The sequence below is a fragment of the Drosophila subpulchrella genome, unplaced genomic scaffold, assembly GCF_014743375.2.
Source record: "Drosophila subpulchrella strain 33 F10 #4 breed RU33 unplaced genomic scaffold, RU_Dsub_v1.1 Primary Assembly Seq103, whole genome shotgun sequence".
Taxonomy (NCBI): domain Eukaryota; kingdom Metazoa; phylum Arthropoda; class Insecta; order Diptera; family Drosophilidae; genus Drosophila; species Drosophila subpulchrella.
Window position 1 is genome coordinate 48,838 of NW_023665445.1, and position 8,663 is coordinate 57,500.

Sequence of the window (8,663 nt, forward strand, 5' to 3'; positions counted from 1 at the left end):
TCGAATCATCAAGCAAAGGATAAGCTTCAGTGGATCGCAGTATGGCAGCTGCTCAACCACTTACAACACCTTGCCTGTTACAAAAGTCGTTTACAATTGATTCTAGGCTTTGTCATTGTATTAAATAATGCTTTTATATGTAACTAGCGCGGCATCAGGTGATCAAAGATCCTCCCAATTTACTATGTTACAAATTACATTGGCATCACATCCATTGTCGTTTATAAAGTAAATTATAAACTTTAAATGGTTTAGAAGCCATACAATGCAAATTGCCCCTTATTTATCATTGCAGTCCAGCACGGATACGACCTTAGAGGCGTTCAGGCATAATCCAACGGACGTAGCGTCATACCACTGTTCGCTCGAACAAGTATTGTGCCATTGGTCCGTACCTGCGGTTCCTCTCGTACTACGCAGGAATGCTGTCGCAACAACGTTTTGTCATTAGTAGGGTAAAACTAACCTGTCTCACGACGGTCTAAACCCAGCTCACGTTCCCTTGCATGGGTGAACAATCCAACGCTTGGTGAATTTTGCTTCACAATGATAGGAAGAGCCGACATCGAAGGATCAAAAAGCGACGTCGCTATGAACGCTTGGCCGCCACAAGCCAGTTATCCCTATGGTAACTTTTCTGACACCTCTTGTTAAAAACTCTTTAAACCAAAAGGATCGATAGGCCGAGCTTTTGCTGTCCCTGTGTGTACTGAACACCGAGATCAAGTCAGCATTTGCCCTTTTGCTCTATGTGTGGTTTCTGTCCGCACTGAGCTGGCCTTGGGACACCTCCGTTATTATTTGAGAGATGTACCGCCCCAGTCAAACTCCCTACCTGGCAATGTCCTTGAATTGGATCATACCTGAGTAATTGGAGTTATACCAAATTTTCAAATCAAAAATACATAAATGCACCGTTTTATTAAAGAATTTGTTTGCGATTATATAACAAACTCGTGATACTTTGATCAAGAAGCTTGCATCAAAACCCAATACCATAAGATATAATAAATATATCCGTATAATGGCTAGGAAATGATACACGTTCCATTTAATCAAGTAAGTAAGGAAACAATAAGAGTAGTGGTATTTCATTGGCGATACCAAACCGAAGTCTAATATCTCCCACTTATTCTACACCTCTTATGTCTCCTTACACTGCCAGATTAGAGTCAAGCTCAAAAGGGTCTTCTTTCCCCGCTAATTATTCCAAGCCCGTTCCCTTGGCTGTGGTTTCGCTAGATAGTAGATAGGGACAGGTGTGTCTCGGATCCCTCCGAACTTTATTTTACGTGGCGTGTTCCACAATGAAGGGATTACAACCACGGCATTCTAATATACCCACAAGTGAGTATATAATGCACGGGTCTAGGTTAAGCGCCAGACCAACGCCCCGGACTAGAAGCTATAGCTATGTACATAGCATCCACCCCAGTAGCAATTCGAGTACTTACTTGTCGGGCAAGCACTCCCCCTTGCGTAGGGGCGAGATCTATCTAAAATCTCTACTGTTCTGTGGGTCACAGCACCCGAGTTGTATAACGCAACATCCACGTCGAGCCCGAGGACTCTACCCGCGATATAGGTGTCAACCACAGCCACCACGATACTCCCACAAGGGGGCCAACCTCAATGAGCAGCCTTGGAGCTGCTCAACCCGTGGTACCGAAATTACAGGCTCGGTGAGCCTCACCCCTTCAGCTCCGACAAGCTCGGATGGGGCAACCATTGCCATATTAGTCGCCTCCTACGACAAGCTATGGCAGGCTGTGGCAGTATTCTTCGCCGCTACCACACGGCAAAAGAGGTGTGGGACTAACGTCCCGGCGCCTGTGGTTCCTCCCTCGTCGCATCCATCCTTCGCCTCGAGAAGGCAGCATCGGCAAAAACTCCTAGGAGACGCATCCGTTCTGGGGTCTCGACTACTCCCGCGACGATCCATCTTCCCTGGTCTCGAACGACTCCAAGGGCATCCAGGTCCCGCAAATCGTTGTACAGGCGGCATTCACACAGTATGTGGCGCCAGTCCTCTCTTGCCACGCCACATGAGCATGCGGTCGTGGTGCTGAGGGTCCTGCCTTGCAGAAATGCGTTCATCGACCCGTGTCCTGTCAGCAAGAATCCGGCTTTGAGGGTAAAGACAAAGTCTTTCCTCTTGTAGACGAACGCTGCCTCTGGGAAAAACTCGCGAGTCACGGAGCCGTGTTCCGCGCGATCCCATCTGAGTTGCCACTCATTTAGCAGACGTTCGTCTAGCAGCGCCATCTTAGCTTTCCAGTCCAACACGGACAGGTCCTGTCCGTGGAGCCAGTCGCTCTCATCCAGGGGGACATCCTTCCTCAGCTTGAACTTCACGGCGATCCTGTGAGCATCCAGATCCATTGGAGGAGCACCAGCAAGCACCTGCAGTGCCACCGTGGACACTGTGCGGCATACCGGTAGGCATCCTAAAAGGATGGACCTCTGGCACGAGGTGAGGAGTTTAAGGGACTTGCCCCTACTCGCCGCCTTGTACCAGACCGAGGCACCAAAGAGTGCACAGGGGACCATGAGTCCGCTGTAAATCGTCCTCTTAGCACGGGAGCTGAGCCCCCAATCGACTCGAAGCACCCGCGCTAGTCCTCCGGCAACTCCAGCCAGCCGATCTCTGAGAGCAGAGATATGCGGGAGAAAACTCAACCGCTCGCCGACTAAGATGCCAAGGTACCGGCATTTGGTGACGTAAGGCAGGCTTGCTCCAGCAAACCGTACCGTCGGTCTCCTCGTGCGTGAAAGCTGTCCTTTCAGCAACATTATTGCCGTCTTGCTGGTTGACACACTCACTCCAACCTCAGCTCCCCAGGCTCCCACGATGTCCATCAACTGCTCGCCCTTCCGCTCCAGATCGGCACGGGAATTCCCGTCGACGAAAAGCAGAAGATCATCTGCAAACGCGCTCAGAGCACAATGTGGCTCCAAGCGCTGAAGCAGCACATCCATCAGTAAATTCCAAATAAATGGACCACTGACGGACCCTTGCGGGCAGCCCCGTGTAACCGCAACTGTGGCTGCTTCATACCTGCTGATGATGCTTGCGCTACGGCCGGAAAAATAGCTTTTCCACAAGTCGATTTCTCGACAGCCTACGTCGACAAGCCGATCCAGCACCGCACTCCACTCCACGTTGTCGAAGGCTCCCTTGAAATCGACAAAGATTCCAAGGACCCTCCTCTCGCGACTGTTGGCGACGGTGTTTTTGGCGTGCATCCACGCATCCTCCACGCAGCGTCCAGGCCTGAATCCGAATTGCCATCTGCAGCCATCCGGTAGCACATCCTTCAGCCGATTCACCATGATTCCCTCAAGCGCCTTTCCGAACACTGGCAAAAGGCATATGCCGCGATAAGAGGCAGGATCGCTCCTGTCCTTATCTGGCCCCTTTACCAGCGGTATCACTCTCGGGTGCTTCCACTCGGCCGGAAAGTATCCTTCCGAGATGCACCGAGAGTACAGCTTCGTCAGGTGCTGAGGGATGGCACGCCATACCTCCTTGACAATACCGCCCGTGATGCCATCCATACCCGGCGATCGCCGGCTTCTCAGCCTCGCGACGCTGGTTGCCACCTCGAAGGCTTCGAGGATCGGTGGGGCACCAGGGGGTATGTCTTCTCGTGTCGTCGACTCCGCAACAGGGAAAAAGTTGCGGAGGAGCACACTTGCGCAGTCGTGCCAAGTTACGGAAAGCGCGCCGTTCGACCGGAGACATCCGAGATCGGCTGTCTTCTTCCGGCCTCGGCATATTCGGTATACGTGCCCCCATGGATCATCCTTGTGCCGTCCCACGAAGTCCCGCCAGTTTTGCTCCTTTGTCGTCAAGATAAGCTTCTTGTACTGGCCTGAGGCAAATCTCAGTCCAGCGGCAAGTTGCTCAGCATCGTCGGTGCCACTCCGGCGAGCTGCCTGCAGCCTACGCCTCAGTCTCCGGACCTCTTGGCGCTTGGTACTCAGCTCAGGATTCCACCATATTACGTTTCCCCTCGCTGCAGGTATCCTGCGCCCTATCACCCTGTCGCACACATCGTGTACGATGGAGCGAAGGGCAGACACATGGTCGTCCAACGGCGATTCCTCCAGTTCCTCGAGACTCTGTGCTGCACTCCTTAACTCTACACTGAATCTTCGCCAACTTGCATTGGAGAGCTTCCATTGCGGTACCGGAGCTAGGCTCTCAACGGTACTGCTCGGATCTGGAGTAACCTCAACAGTGATAATGTTGTGGTCACTCAGCTCCCAGAAGTCAACTCTCCAATCGTAGGTTGCCCATACTCGCGCCGCTTCGTTGGCGAAGGTCACGTCGATATCACTTCTAGAGCGGTGATTATCGAACGTGAACACCTGGCTGGCCGTATTCAGTACACTGGCACCGCTTGCGATTATCCACTCGTTCATGAGCTGTCCCCGTTCGCGGTTCAGGCGGTCTCCAGAGTTGTCTGGGGATTTGCTGAACCACATAGGGGAGACTGCGTTAGCATCAAGTCCGAGGATTGTCGGTGTTCTGCTAGCTAATAGCAGAACCGTATCCAGGTAGTCAGTGTAGGGCTCCAGAGCAGCTAGATGCTGGCAGTATACGGAGGCCAGAAAGATTGTGCCATATCTTCCTGTGACACTCACGCACACTCCGTAGTCCGTCGTCAAAGCCTCGATGGGCATGCAGATGGCAGATGGGTCGTCCACGATGATGGCAGCTTTCTTCCTCCTATCGGCGAATATCCTCATTCCTCCAGGCAGTCCAGTGAGTCGCTTGCCAGCGTCCACGTAGGGCTCCTGGACTAGTGCGAACAGGTGGCCAGCATCTCTCATCTGCTTGGCAAGCTCGATGACAGCGCAACGGCCTCGACCACAATTCGCTTGGATGAAGCTAAACATTATCAATGTCTAGCTTGCACCCTGGCTAGCAGCGCGCCGTATATCGGGCAGCCACCCGAAAGCATATAATGCCCCGAGGGCATACCCTTGTGACGGCAGTTGCGGCAGTCCACCGCATTTCTGCACTTCGCCGCGACGTGGTCGTTCTGTCCGCACTGGCGGCAGACCTGCTTCTCTCGGGCGTACCGACACTCATTGACCTTGTGGTCAAAGCCAAGGCATCGGTGGCACGCGTAGGTTCGCACCTGAGAGCGGCAGCGGTAGGAAAACCACTTAATGTATACTCTCCCGCCCTCGAGAACGGCCAGCGCCTGGTCGTCTACCTCCAGCGTCACATTGATTGTGGCACCGTCAGCAGCTGACCAGGGCTTGGTCGCCAGGACAACCGCCTTCTGGAACTCCTTGAGGCTCATCTCTTCGAAGTTCTTCTCCCTGAGCTCCATCATAAACTCGTCCGGTCCCACGGAGGTGTCCACATCCTGGACCGTAACACGCGGCTTCGCAGCGGTGTTCCTCGACACCTTCAGGCCCACCTCGGCGAACTTTGCGGAGGCGACGACCTTCGTCATCTCCGCCTGCGAAGGCGTGCGAATGATCGCGCCGCCCCGCTTCAGCTCACGCACCTCGTGTACTCGTACGCCCAGAGCGGGCGCTACCTCCTTGCGGATCTTCTCAGCGATTTGCCTGCCTGACAGGGCCGGGTCGTCGCACGCAACGACAGCCGACCATGTCTCCCGAATCTTCCGCGGTGCGGGTACGGGGGCAAGGGGGGCAACAGGGGCAGCAGGTGAGGCGACTAGGTGCGCGCCTCTAGCAGCGGTGGCTGCATATGAGGCGGCCGAGGCGACCGGTGTCTGCCTCTTCAAGCGATCCTCCAGCACTCCGATGCGGATCAGCAGGGCTCCGACGACCTCCTCGTAGCGGTTTGCCAACAACTGCGTCTTAATGCTCACGGTAGGGCTCGCTACGTGGGACATCCTCAGGATATCCGCACGGATGTCGCCCATCTCGGCAGCAACGGCTCCGTTTCCCCTCCATTCCCTGTCCGAGAAGGATTTCTCTATGCTGGCTGGCACGACGAAGGTCCCTCCATCAGCAGCGGCTGCGACTGCGGCAGCGTCGGCGGGGGCAGCGGCGGGGGCAGCGGCGGGGGCAGCGGCGGGCGGCAGCGGCTGCGGCAGCGGCAGCGGCTGCGACTGCGGCAGCGTCAGCGGCGGGGGCAGCGGCGGGGGCAGCGGCAAAGGCGTCGGCAGGGGCAGCGGCGGTTGCATCCAGCGCCAACACTTTGCACCTCGAGGCCTCCCTCAGCGGCGCTTTGTTGCGCTTGCCTCTGGCGCGCCCTCTGCCCGAGCTGCTTCCACGGCTGCTCGCACTTTCGCTCCCGGACTCGTCGACCACCATTTTTGGTGGCGCCATCTGCCGGTTATCGGCCTTACTAAGTAAGCTCTTTGATATTCGAGACTTACCCCTTCCTATCAGCTGGTTCTCAAAAGCTCGGTCAGCTGATCAGCTGATCCAAGTTCAGCGGAGACACAAACCGCACAGCTGTGGGCGACAAAATGTGCCTAAATTAGGCAAACGCCTCTCTCGAGAGAGCGCCTCTCTCGCGACACACGTGTCTTAATGGAAAATTTCCAAAAAGAAAAACGCGAATATCGCCCGATTTCCGCAGAATTTCAAACGGAAAACACACGCACTGTGTTCGCAAGCACGAAACACGAATTTTCGCACTATTTTCAACAATGTACCTGTTGTTTTACTGCCTAAATGCACTTTACTCGCGGAGCGTACGGAAAAACACGTCTGTTCTCGCGAGCAACCAAACACCGACTGTGTGTAGATAGGGACAGTAGGAATCTCGTTAATCCATTCATGCGCGTCACTAATTAGATGACGAGGCATTTGGCTACCTTAAGAGAGTCATAGTTACTCCCGCCGTTGACCCGCGCTTACTTGAATTTCTTCACTTTGACATTCAGAGCACTGGGCAGAAATCACATTGTGTCAACACCCGCTAGGGCCATCACAATGCTTTGTTTTAATTAGACAGTCGGATTCCCCAAGTCCGTGCCAGTTCTGAATTGATTGTTAATTGATAATCGTTATAATTAATAAGAACTAATTGGTTTAACCCAATTAGTATTCTTAAAAATTTTAGCAAGAAAGTTCCACAATTGGCTACGTAACTAAACTATCCGGGGAACAAGTGACCAACATAAATGCCAGACACTCTATTTACCCAGAACGAGCACATAAACCATGTTATTGTTTCCCAATCAAGCCCGACTATCTCAATCTTCAGAGCCAATCCTTATCCCGAAGTTACGGATCTAATTTGCCGACTTCCCTTACCTACATTATTCTATCGACTAGAGACTCTTCACCTTGGAGACCAGCTGCGGATATTGGTACGGCCTGTTGAGAAGTTTGCGTGTCCCCACCATAAATTTTCAAGGTCCGAGGAGAAAATATCGACACAACAGTATATGTCATGCTCTTCTAGCCCATCTACCATATCTCTCTGCGAAAGACTTCCATGGTAGTACGGCTATAAAACAGAAAAGAAAACTCTTCCGATATCTCTCGACGGCTTCTTTATGGTCGTTCCTGTTGCCAGGATGAGCACGAGGCCCATATTTAATAACAAACGGATACTCAACAGGTTACGGAATTGGAACCGTATTCCCTTTCGTTCAAAATTATTCAAGTATATTAATTAGCTTGATTTATATAATATAATTATATTTGTATGGCATTTGTGTTTTACTTGAAAATTTTCGGCTTTCGCCTTGAACTTAGGACCGACTAACTCGTGATCAACCACTGTTCACACGAAACCCTTCTCCACTTCAGTCCTCCAAGGTCTCATTCGATTATTTGCTACTACCACCAAGATCTGTACCAATGGCAGCTCCATGCAGGCTTACGCCAAACACTTCTACGCATACCATTGTACCTTCCTACTCACTAAAGTTTCAAAATTTATATCACAAGTAATATAAATCATCTACTTTAGCGGTAATGTATAGGTATACAACTTAAGCGCCATCCATTTTAAGGGCTAGTTGCTTCGGCAGGTGAGTTGTTACACACTCCTTAGCGGATTTCGACTTCCATGATCACCGTCCTGCTGTTTTAAGCAACCAACGCCTTTCATGGTATCTGCATGAGTTGTTAATTTGGGCACCGTAACATTACGTTTGGTTCATCCCACAGCGCCAGTTCTGCTTACCAAAAGTGGCCCACTGGGCACATTATATCATAACCTTGAACTTCATATCAAGAAAGTTAAGGTTCTTACCCATTTAAAGTTTGAGAATAGGTTAAGATCGTTTCGACCCTAAGGCCTCTAATCATTCGCTTTACCAGATAAGATTATTTTATATAACATTAAAATGCACCAGCTATCCTGAGGGAAACTTCGGAAGGAACCAGCTACTAGATGGTTCGATTGGTCTTTCGCCCCTATACTCAATTCTGACAATCGATTTGCACGTCAGAACTGTTTCGGTCTTCCATCAGGGTTTCCCCTGACTTCAACCTGATCAAGTATAGTTCACCATCTTTCGGGTCACAGCATATATGCTCAAGGTACGTTCCAGTTAGAGGCATAAATAATATAAATATCATTATACATAACTATATAGAACGCCCCGGGATTGTGTTAATTAGCTATAAATAGTTAAAAAACTAATCCCATTATTAGTCAAGTTAATTACGCTATTAGGTTTATATCCCAATAACTTGCACATATGTTA

At 51.4% G+C, this 8,663-nt stretch overlaps 1 pseudogene; it reads right to left on the minus strand.

Annotated features, from left to right (window-relative positions):
* The window catches only part of LOC119558488, a 9,467-nt pseudogene continuing 804 nt past the window's right edge, over nucleotides 1-8,663 (minus strand).